This window comes from Rhynchophorus ferrugineus, unplaced genomic scaffold, assembly GCF_030347505.1.
Source record: "Rhynchophorus ferrugineus isolate W39M unplaced genomic scaffold, kcgeb_rfMv2 rfM9, whole genome shotgun sequence".
In the NCBI taxonomy this organism is placed as follows: domain Eukaryota; kingdom Metazoa; phylum Arthropoda; class Insecta; order Coleoptera; family Curculionidae; genus Rhynchophorus; species Rhynchophorus ferrugineus.
In genome coordinates this window covers 9,791,961-9,804,186 of record NW_027472588.1, presented here as the reverse complement: position 1 = coordinate 9,804,186, position 12,226 = coordinate 9,791,961, and the positions used below count along the sequence as shown (strand labels likewise).

General features: G+C 28.9%; 1 protein-coding gene across 6 annotated transcripts in view; it reads right to left on the bottom strand.

The window, feature by feature from the left end:
* Hk (potassium voltage-gated channel subfamily A regulatory beta subunit hyperkinetic) overlaps window positions 1-12,226 on the bottom strand; it is a 225,237-nt gene that overhangs the window by 52,637 nt on the left and 160,374 nt on the right. The gene's annotated exons all lie outside the window — the stretch shown is intronic.

Here is a 12,226-nt window from a genome sequence, read left to right as displayed (position 1 = left end):
CCACAAAAAAGATATTGATTTTGGTTCTGATGTTGTTTTAATAAGGTGAAAAAATGATTTTTAATTAGTCTGTCAATATACGAAAAACAAATAAAATAATAATTAATTATATTTTTAAAAGCATCTGGAAGAAATATATGAATTGTATAGAGATATACATTATTAGTTGTTCAATAAATACATAGAACATCATTTATTTGTCAACTCTAGAGAATATTTTTCCAAAACCTTCCACCTTTATAGCACTATAGGTGCTACATTCTCATGCCTTACATTTTTAGATGCAAAGGCAAATTCCTGGATTAACTAGTATTTCATTAACTAGTATTACTAATTTTCAGGAAGTGAGTAAATATAATTTCTCCTGTTGTCATTGATATTGCATATTTACTAAGCAACTGAATATAGTGGAGTTTTTGAAAAAACACCAAAAAATGGTTACTATCTGAACGCTCGAGAATTTCGAACAAAAATAATATTAAAATGGCTAATACGTTGACTTGTTATTAATTTCTGTACTTATTAAGCCATAAAATAATATCTTTATGACTGAAAAAACGAACGAGGCTTCACATCAGATTGATTTTCATTATCAAATAATCGCATAAGAACATCTATCAAAGGCTTTTACTGAGGGTTTTATAAAAAGCTCTCGTGCTTTTTACCGATAAATATAAGTATTCTTCTAAAGTGGAAATATTACAGTGATATGTCTGGGTAAATGGGAAAGTTATTGTATATACAAGGATTTCCTCTTATATTTCGTGATTTAAGATCACCAATAATTATTTATCGAATGTTTGACAGTAACATCGATGTAGCTTTGTTGCTTTTATTAGATTTTATTGATCAATAGATCAAATGTATCAACAACTTGTTATCTTGACACGAGAATAACAAAAACACAAAACAAGCGTAAAGCTATAATACTCAAACTCGAAATATAAATCTCTTATTCTAAGAAGAATGATATTGAGTATCTTAATAGATTAGACTTTAAAGCGAATTTTATATTATGAAAAGTTATGTTGAAAGTGAAATATCGGAGGAATTCTTGAAGTAAAATGTGAAAAAGAAAAAAATTACAATGTCTATATGTGTCTAGATGACAAGATTTAAAAAACATTCTTTATGCCGAACGCCTTATTATTATCATTATCCTTATTAAAGATTCTTAGTAAAAAATAAATAATTCGTTTATTAGTACTAACAATATTGAACTAACGAAAAGTAATACAATAATGAAAATCAGAAAATGTACGTAAAATTTGATTGAATTCTAAAAACTGGCCATTTCACGTTTGTTAGATTAGTTAGGAATTAGTTAAGAAGTAAATTTTAAACCTTTACATTGGCGAGATAAAATTAAAGGTATTTTCCTCTTGAGAACCAGAAACTTCTTTTGCGCTATTCGTAAGAGCATAATAATTTAATAAACAAAGAAAAGTCAGGCTAAAGATAGTGAAGATAAACTAATTTTTCCTCAGGAAAAGCGAATATATTTTCCGCCTTTCAACACCTGCTCTCAGCAGAATACTCAAAGACTAAACTAAATAATATTATATTGGATATATCGTACAGTTTCAACTTTGATGTTTAATCTAGTGATATGGTCTTGAAAGTATTTTATTTTGTAGAAATATTATGGAATTAAATGCTATGTATTCTGTCTGGAAATTCTGTATCTCTCCTAAATTCCATTTTCTTATACTGATAAATACGTTTCCTTAAAATTAAGTATAGGACCATAAAGAATTAAGAAGTTGTTTAGTAAATATATTGAGTATTTAAATAATATTTAATGTATGATTATATCACAACCAGTTCCATTGTTTTCTGACGTTAAAAAAATAAATACACTACCATAAAAACCATAAACACAAACAATTTGCATTTATCACTGATTGCTGTAACCGCACAAAAACGTCTTTCCGAAGTTTGCGGGTCCTTTGAATACCTCTTCCGGGCTTCTGTCCCTACTTTACATAATAGTGGTCTGAAGGCTTGAAAGGATCATCCCGTTTTTGTAACAATGTTCTTTGATTTGCCTTTTCTTTTCGGCCATGCGAAAACCACATTTTTGTTTTTCTCGTCCTCTTGTTTTCTCATGGCTATTAAGTTGTTTGACTTTGATAATTGCTATAATTTCAGTTTGATTTATATGACTTAACCAGATAACAATTAATATTATTTTAGTTGGCCTTCGGTGAGATTCATATTTTTCAACCAAATGTTTTGAGCATATTGCGAATATTTTGATTGTTTTAATTGACACATTTTTACGATTAAAATAATACATTTACAGCAGCTGAATTTATCTCTACTTTGTCGATACTTGTGGTATCAATGTCGATTTGAACTTTTATGTGCAGATTTGGAGATAGAAAATGGCTTTAAGTTGATCCAACAGAAATAAATAAAGCATAAATGAGTGTGTGAAATGTCACCTTGACGAGCAAAATGACAAAAATAGCAGAAGACAGAATAGAAGACATAGCAGCATTACAAAATAGATGAAGCTTCATTAACAATAGAATTTTGGAAACATGGGTTTGAACTATCAAGTCAAAGCTGCGAAAACAAAATACTTCTATTAATTATCAATGCTTAACGCTACGTCACCAACGAAGAACTGGACGATGACCTCGAAATCAAAGATTCCAAGCTAATTTTCGCCATAAAACATGAAAAAGTTTTATTACATCACTGCAAGTTGGCAGCAATACAATTACTAATACTTGTTTTGGTTAATAACATAAAATATATCTCTACAAACCGTGCAGATTCTTCAGTAAATCGAAACAAAAATTAAATCATAAAATCTAATAGTATTAGTCATTACAGGAAAGGGAAACGCTCAATAAAATAACAGCGTTTTCAAATATTGGAATTTGAATTGCATAAGAATGTAATAAGATTAACATTTTTATGGGTTAGGCTGAGTTTCTTTTAACCGAATAAAATTTTACGTCATCCTTTGAATGTCGCCAATGAAGGCGGGTTATAAAACGCTTACGAATTTAATCACTTAACAGGGTTATAGTTGATTGGGTCGCAGAGACACGGAAAAAGAAAAAGGAAACAGAATGCTTAGAAGAGATATTGCTAGTGATTGGTGGAAATAGATGTAATTGAAAGTGATAATTAGTACTATTCTAAGAATTGTTAATTATTACCCTGGGTGTACATTATATACAGGGCAAGCTTTGAATTATAAAGTAAATAAAGAGAACAGAAGACAAAGTGATATTTTTAAAACAACGTTATATCCTATCCATCATATCAATCAGATTCTGTTCCTATATATTATCACTTATTCTGATCTACGCCACATTGTCTAATCGGATAAAACCGCTACTACAATGAAAATGTTCAAGCGCAAGCAGTTCATATGGAATTTAAATTCTGCTGAAATATGGACTATGAAATAATGTACATAACACAGACATTATTTGTGATTTATTACTGTAGGAATCTGTTCAAAATATATTAGATAGAGCCATTTCTAAATAAATATAAGTTTATATTTGTTTTGTATTATAATTTTGTTTTCACAATTACGAAACGTATGATAGACAATTCTTTATATGCATTTTGTAAAATGTTGATACTATTTTAAGATATTATATTTTAGTCACGATGCTTATCATAATTTATTAAATATCTTTTCTATTATATTTTACATTTATATTTATTATTTAACTCCTGGCAGAAATTAATGAAGAAGAATGAAGACCTTCTACCAACTAAAGACAAAAACACAAAATTATAAATAAATATCGGAGTTCAGGTACTTACAAGAAAACCCCTGACAACTCATTCACTACATTATTCCTTCTAAAAAAAGAAACCGTATGCCATCGAAATTATATTTGAAAAACCCTTGTTATATCAACTGAAAGAAATTAAATCTATAAGATGAAGTTCATCGAAAGTATATCGGTCGAATTTGGAGTTGCTCTGGCACCAGTTCTAAATCGATTTGGCCGGGTTTCGTCTGGATGGGAACGCCATGGTCGGATTACTGGATAAATGTGCCATGACAAATTAAAACTTTCTTCCAGGGCTTGGTCGAAATAACAATTTCACGTCCTTAAACTTACATTTAATTAAATATTTATATACTAGCTCAGATCGCTTCTAGATTGTATAAATGAAACAACTTTATGCGATAGCTCTCTCAAATTAGATTCAGCTAGTTAAAATAGTTTCAGCCAAGATCTTTAAGTTAACAATATTTGTTGAATATTTCAATTATGATAAGAAGAGGAAAGCTAGTAACTAAGGTAAACTAATTATTGCAAAACTTGTAGGAAAGTATATATCAGATTTCCAATAAACTGCCATTTAAATATTACAAACAGATTTGTTAAAGAAAAGATTTAAATAAAATAGTCAAAAATCTTTTTTAGGTGAGTTTCAAAGAAGATTTTTTGAAAGGATGAAAATTAGACTCAGAAAGCCTAGGCTTATCATATTTTCATGATGAAAAAAGTACCTTTAAAGTCAAAGATGGAATTTTTAATGCAAGAACTGAAACAAAATATAACTCCTCAATAAACTGTAGGAAGTATTATCGCAGATTTGAAATAAATCGTTATTTGACGATTACTGAAAGATTTGTTACAGTAAAACTATAAGTAAAATGGTCACCAAAACTGGCGAGTTAGTTTTAAAGAAAATTTTTTGTTTTGATTGAAAATACTGAAAATTAGAAACAGAAAGCTTAAGCCTATTTTATATTCATGGCGCAGAAAAGTACTCTTAAACAAATAAATAGAACTTCCGGTTGCAAGAATTGTAAAAAATAGAATAATTTTCCAATAGTCTATAAGAAATATTATCTTAGATTTCAAATAAACTGTAATTTGAAGATTACTGATGGATTTGTAAAAGTAAAGACGTACACAGAATCGTTACAAAAAACTGGTAAGTGAATTTCATTGAAGATGTATTTGTGAGAGAATGTTAACTCGTCATAATTATTAAGAATATCATCAGTGCCATCTACTGCATTGCAGATAAAGCAACTAATCGATTTATTTGGCCAGTTTTAAAGTTTATTTGGCACCAATTTTGTAAGTCTGTCGATTGTTCTATTAAAATGTATGTTAAATCAGCAGCGGTTAGAGAGATTTTATATAGATTTTGATATTCAGATTGTATGTAATATATTTTATAATATATTTTAAGAACAGGTTTTAAGCTGAAAGAAGGTAAAATCTATAAAAATAACAATGAATCGCCCAAATATATTTATGCACATACATAGCACTGAACCAAACTGGATAATTGCTTTTATGTTGTGTACGTAATAAAATTCAGAAGAAGCTTACGGAAAAAGTTTTTACCTTCAAGTCCCATAATATGAAAAGTGATACAGAAGAAAGTTTACAAAAAATTGACATATTGACTATTTTTCATTATTTTAAATTCGAAATCGTTACGAAAATAGTGATTAGATAATTATAATTTAAGTAATATATGTTTTTAAATGACGTCTCTCGGACCAAGAGAAGTACATACATTAAATTGCAAGTTTCGAATCCAAGATTAATACTTTATTCATGTTAAGACCAGACCAACAAAAATCAGTACATTCCAATTAAATGTGCCATTAATGTTGTTTTGAATCTAAGGATTTTGTTTATATTTTGTACCTAGATTAACTTTTATCCTATGCTCAACGAAGCGGGTACGTATTTATTAGTAATTTATGAATAATAACTATGCTCAAAACAATTTTAGGTTTGGTTTATTAATAAATCAAATGTCGAGGTCATTTTAGTGAATAAATCTTCCAAAAAGAATTATTGCAGGACAATCTAGCGCACTAAATCTCCCAACTACTTTTAAAAACAATTTGAAAATGCGAAAAGTTATCCACCACAGCATATAATTTTCGAGCGTTCGCTATCGTAAACAATTTCGAACTTTTCGAGTTGAAAATGTTTTAGTTTATTTGCCTCTCCAGGTGCTATATGATTTATTTGAAGTTGTTCCTCGAAATATAAGTAGAAACTTTGCGCTTTGATTGATAGTTAACTGTTTTCTCGCAACCATTATGAAAATCTGGCCTTAGATATGTTGTTATAATTAAAATGTGTTATATAACACCGCAGTTGTTTGTGATTTATTACTGTTAATTAAAATCAATTCAAAATAGATTAGATAAAAGGTACGTTAGAATTAAATATAAGGTAATTAATTATATTTTTTCACAATTTCAATATACATGATACCCACTTCTTTTTTGTTCATTTGGAAACATATTTATACTTCATATGTTTTTAGATATCTTTTCTATTATATTAAACATTTTATATCCATATTTTGCATCTTGATGAAGATAGTGAAGAAGATGCTAGGGCAAGTTGAAGATGATAAAAGGTTAATTTGATGGAGAAGGTCTCCTCCTCATCCGACACACGATGTGTTTAGTTATTTTGTAAACTCAGAAAACCTTTTGACGTGAAATATTTCGTCAGAAAAAAGTATCGATATGAAGGGTAAGTATAATTTTACTAGTATTTCGAAAGACAACTGTAGGCGAGAATATTTAAAAGTACTATTATAATCAACAATTACTTTGAACATGTTTATTGTTAATATATTAATAATTTATTGTAAATATGTTTACATTGTGGATAATTAGAACTTGAAGATTAGATGACTGATGATTAGACTTGATTAGATGTTTAATATATCTGGATTTTTTAAATATCATACTTTAGTAGCAGTATGTTTGCAATTTATAAATTTTTCAATTAATCAATATAACTATCAAATTTTACGATTGCTATTATTTTTAGTAAATTGTGTTTTCACTATATAGATTCTAAATAAAAAATAGTATTATAATATAGTATCACTTAATATAACATTAAATTATATTTATTTATATTTTTATTTTATGTATAATGTGTTTTTTAATTAATTAGAATAAAATTCTCAAAATGTTATTAAATATTCATAATTTATCTAAACATGATTTGAATTATGATCATCATTTAAAAAAAAACATGAGAAATCACTAATCATTAATTAAATACTGACAGTTCATTTCCTTGGTTTGTCCATGTGGTGAAAATCCAAAATGTGCAGAAGTTATTTTATAAATAAACGCGATTTTAATTAAGCGTATTACGGCCTTCCATCATTTTTAGCCCAATATGCAATAAAATTTTGGCAATGTTAGCAAAATGATGAATAACCGATATTTATAATTAAATTTTATTTTATCTGCACTGCATCGCTATAATAGTGAGAATAGATAGTTTTTAACAATAAATAAAAACTAGTTATAACTTAGCATATAGACCCACAAATTTTCCAATCTATTAAACTAATTTTAAGCAAATTTTAAATAATATCAATTTATCAGTATGGTTTTGTTTAAAATAAATACATATATATATCTTTGCTTTTACATCATAGAACTATATATCAAAGTATATATCGTGCTTAAAATAGCTTCACTTGAATCTGATTGCTGAATATTTCTTTTGAGATCTACAACCAAATAACACTCACGCGAAGTAGGTAATGCAATTTTAATTCATGTAAGTTTGAGACAAGAATCAAATATTTCTGAGATATTTCTGATTTCCCTAAACAAATACATATGATTTATTGTTGTGATATAAGATTTTTTTTTTAATTTTTGATACAACGTTAAGCTGTAAGGTTTTGCTAGTTAAAGACTCAGCGTAGAAGAAACAAGATTTTTCGAAGAATGATGAAAATAATATTTTAAATAATATTTTGATATTATACTTATTTTATTTTAGATTTACATTATTTTATATATTCAGTGTTGTCTATTTTGTTATAATAATTGTTGAAAATAAATTAAAATAATCACATGTGACTCTATCAATATATTTTTATGTATTCCTGTATTGTTTAGTGTGATGATTTCAAAAATAATAATAAAAACGTCAATTTTCTAACCAATTTCTCGCATTTAAATATCGATATCAAAAACAGGTTTAAAATGAGTATTATTTCATAATGGAAAAACTTCTACTTCATTGCAGATTACGATTCAGTTCATATTAAGGAAACGGACAAAGACATCCTAATATTGTTTTATCAGAAATTAATTGTTCAGCTCATAAATGGAGGCTCAACAAAAAGGATTTACACACATTTTCCTTGGTCTATATGTGAATGAGGCTGTAGAGCAAAGGATCAAGATTCGACTTAAAAACCATTATTCCTTTGAACATTTTCCATTGAACATTCTTTGAACATTTTTTATAAAACTCGAAATAACGAAATATTATCCTACAATCGCAACACACAAAATTAGGTTTAACGAAACAAAAAGATGATGATTGTTTTAAATATTTCTGCAGAAAAATTTACCATGAGGCTTGAATGTTATTTAAAGAAATTGAGGCTTCATATAACTCTTGGTTACTTCACAGAGAACATCAACTATGCAAGGAACTTTGCAGAGAAATGGGTAAAGAAATACAAAAAAAAACACGAATATTCTCATTTAATTAGTAAAAAGTTTAGTAAAAATCCCAAAAAATATAATTGATAGTGATAATATTTGATAAATTGTTGTATATTAAATATTACCTATTTTTTGAGATATATAAGCGATGTTGTGAAATAATTGTGAATGGTAAAATAATTGATATGAAATACTGTTTCGGTACCCAGAAGTACAGAAGGATTAAGTAAATTGGCTTAAAAAGTTTTTACAATTTTTTTGTGTTTTATTTAGTCACTAGATCGGACCATAGACTATTCGTTGATTATTACGGAAAATACCAAAAAAACAACAAGTATTTTACCACTTCTCTTCTGAATTTGCACAGGTTAACTAAAATTCGTTCTCTGAACAAACGAGTGTTGAAATCTGGGACGGGGATTGTATTTCAGCCTGAAAAGGGTTCTGTCTAAATCTAAGTTAAAATTTAATTATGTTTTCTAGTACCGTCGAGCTTGGCACTTTTAAAAAACCGTTCTTTACATCTTAATTAGAGTACACGAGGCCTCGACAATTTCAGGATAATTCCAGTTGAATTCTGTTTCCTTGCATTGTTATTAAATTTTAAATTAAACTGTGCTGCGAATTAATTAAGAAATACTTATTAGATATTAGACTTAAATCGTAGCGCTTCTTAACTATTATCACAGTAAAAATTCTAATTGCCTTGGGATGAATTTTGATATAAAATTTCATTGGAACGATACAAAAAAATACACAAAAATTGAACCGACTTCAAAAAATAAATAAGTAACTGACTAAAAATTAAAAAGTAATGAAACCTTTAACACAAAAGAATATTTTAAAATAAAATATGCGGTAGTAGTAGTAATAATATTGTAAATTGATAAATAGGTTTAGGTAAGTATGAAGCTTAATTTGTGTATACAGTAGAATATAAAATACATGTAGTCCATAGGTTTTTGATTATTTTTATTTAGTTATTACAACGATTATTATGTACATATTTTATTTTAAAATGTTTTTTGTATTAAAAATTTAAGTTTGATTATTTTTTAATTTTTAGTGAGTTTTTTATTTATTTTGTGAAGTTGGTTCAATTTATTTGTTAATTTTTAAAAATTTTCCATTTCGTAATGTTAATTATTTACTCAATAAATTACGCAGTTATTTTATTTAATATTAGAATAAATTAATTAATTAAGAATGCCTAAGGAACCTAAGTGATTTGAGGAATGTGAGTGATTTGAAATGAAAGTTGAGAAATGAACTAAATAACCAAAAGTTATTGTCCCCTCTAAGAATAGAACAGACGACTTATACAATATTTCTATGAAGTCTTATGTACTATAGTTAGTGCTAAAAAAGCCAACTAAATGGCCTTTGCACTGAACAACTTCTGATTTTAAGTCACATCATTATTTTAGATAAAAAATATGTGAAAGCTTTGTACGTGCCGTTGAAATTTGAACGTTTCCCTCGATTTACAAGCCTAGAAGAACTATTTGACCACCCAGCTTAGTTGGCAAACTTTCACACCAAAAAATTAAACTACAGTATACGTCAATATAGCTTATATAGTATTGTGTTGGTCATGTGATAAAACCACCAAATTATATACTTGCCAAGTTATTTTAATTTCAGTTCTAAAAATAACTCGGGATTAGTATTCAAGACCACATCAAAGCCGCTATTAAGGTATCTGGGAAATAAATAAGAGATTTTCAATAATTTTCAGCTCATATGTCTGGCACTGATTCGACATATAAATATTGCGAGCAAGTGGATTCGCCAAAATAAAAATCTCAAAGTTTCACGGAGGTCATCCAGGTTGTAAATAGAAGTGTCTATTAAGTTATTAACGACCGCTTATTTATAGTAAAGCTTCTAATATCACAAAAATAGATCCAGTTAATAAACTTAGATATCTAATAATAAAATTACGGGCTATTATTGTGTTGTGCACCGGTTCGTTGTTTTGTTCTTGTTTGTTGGAATTATTTCAATATTAATATTTTTGTAACTGAAGCGTTCTTGCACAAGTATACAGTACGTATTAGGCAGAGGATAGGCAAAATAATAACTGAGAGAGACCAACAAATGTTAAAAAGGATTGTGACCAGACAAGACAAAGCTACCATGGCAAAAGTAACATCAGAACTCAATTCTTACTTGAGTAATACTGTTCAACAAAAACAATATGGTAGGAGCTCCACGAAGCTAACATTCATGCAAGGGTTCCGATTACGAAACTCTTTATAATGGAAGCCAAGAAAAAGGTGGCCCAATGATCATAAAACCTAGCAATTTGATGATTAGAGAATGAGGTGTGATCTGATGAAACATCTTTTACAGTATTTCCTACAAACTATCAGGTTTATGTATGGAGGATCTCAAAAGAAGCCTACGATCCGAACAGCCTGCTTCCTATAGGCAATATCGTGGTATTCAGCTTGTCGTCTCATTCACATCACTGGCCGAATTGCTGCGAGTGAATACCTATGTGCAAGGTAAAGGTTCAGTCTCGGTTCATGGAGCATCAAAATATCATCAAACATCTTATCTGGCAGCATAATCACCAGCCCTCGGGGTAATTACCGCTATGGAAAGTTTTAGAGCAGAGGGTCTGTAGTAGATTTCCATCCCCAACATTGAGTAACACTATTCAACAAAAGCAGTATGGTGGGAGCTTCACAAAGCTAACATTCATGGAAGGGTTGCGATTACGAAACTCTTTATAACGGAAGACAAGAAAGAAGTGGTGCAACGATCGTAAAATCTGGCGATTTCATGATTAAAAGAATGTGGTGTGATACGATGAATCATATTTTGCAGTATTTCCTACAATCTATCAGGTTTATGCATGGAGAATCTCAAACCTGCTTCCTATAGGCAATATCGTGGTATTCAGCTTGTCATCTGAATTACTGCGAAAGAATACCTATACGCACAGCCAAAAAGGCTCAGTCTCGGTTCATGGAACGTCATAATATCATCAAACATCTTACCTGGCCAGCCAATCACCAACCCTGAACATAATTACCGTTATTTAAAGTTTTAGAGCAGAGGCTCTCTAGCAGATTTCTATCTCCAACATCATTGAAGCAATTGGCTGATGTTTTAGCTCAAGAATAGAATCCATCCATTTGGAATTATTCAGACACACTCCGGCTGTTTTAAAAGCAAATAGTGGCTCAAGATATTATTAATAATTTGTTTTAAATCCTAAAATGTTCTTATCAATATTATAACTCTAAACTCTAAATTTCTAAACGAATGATCTTTCAACACTTTTTGGGAGCGAGTAGCTTTTCTGGTCAAGGGCTAACAAGTCAATTGAAAAGTCCGCGGCCTGACACATAGATGGCGCTACTAGAATTAAATCCATGTGTTTTTTAGTTGGCCCTAATGCTCAAAAGATGCGTGTATAAATTTAACAACTGTCAGATCATTAGTCTGTGAATTATAGCATTTTGAGTGAAGCTACTTTTGTTATTAAAATCCGCAAAATAATTTTGAATGACCGTAACTTGAAACTTAATTAAATAGCAGACACTCTAAAAATATCAACTAAACTTCTACATCATATCAATCACGAATATTTGGGATGAGAGAGCTCTGTGCAAGAAGATAATTGACGATTAAAAGTTATTCTTATGATGTTGTCGATGGCCTTAAAGTTAACATAAGCCAAATTCTGTTGAACACCATCAACATTTATATTTTCTTATATTCCATACATAACGACATACACGAGAC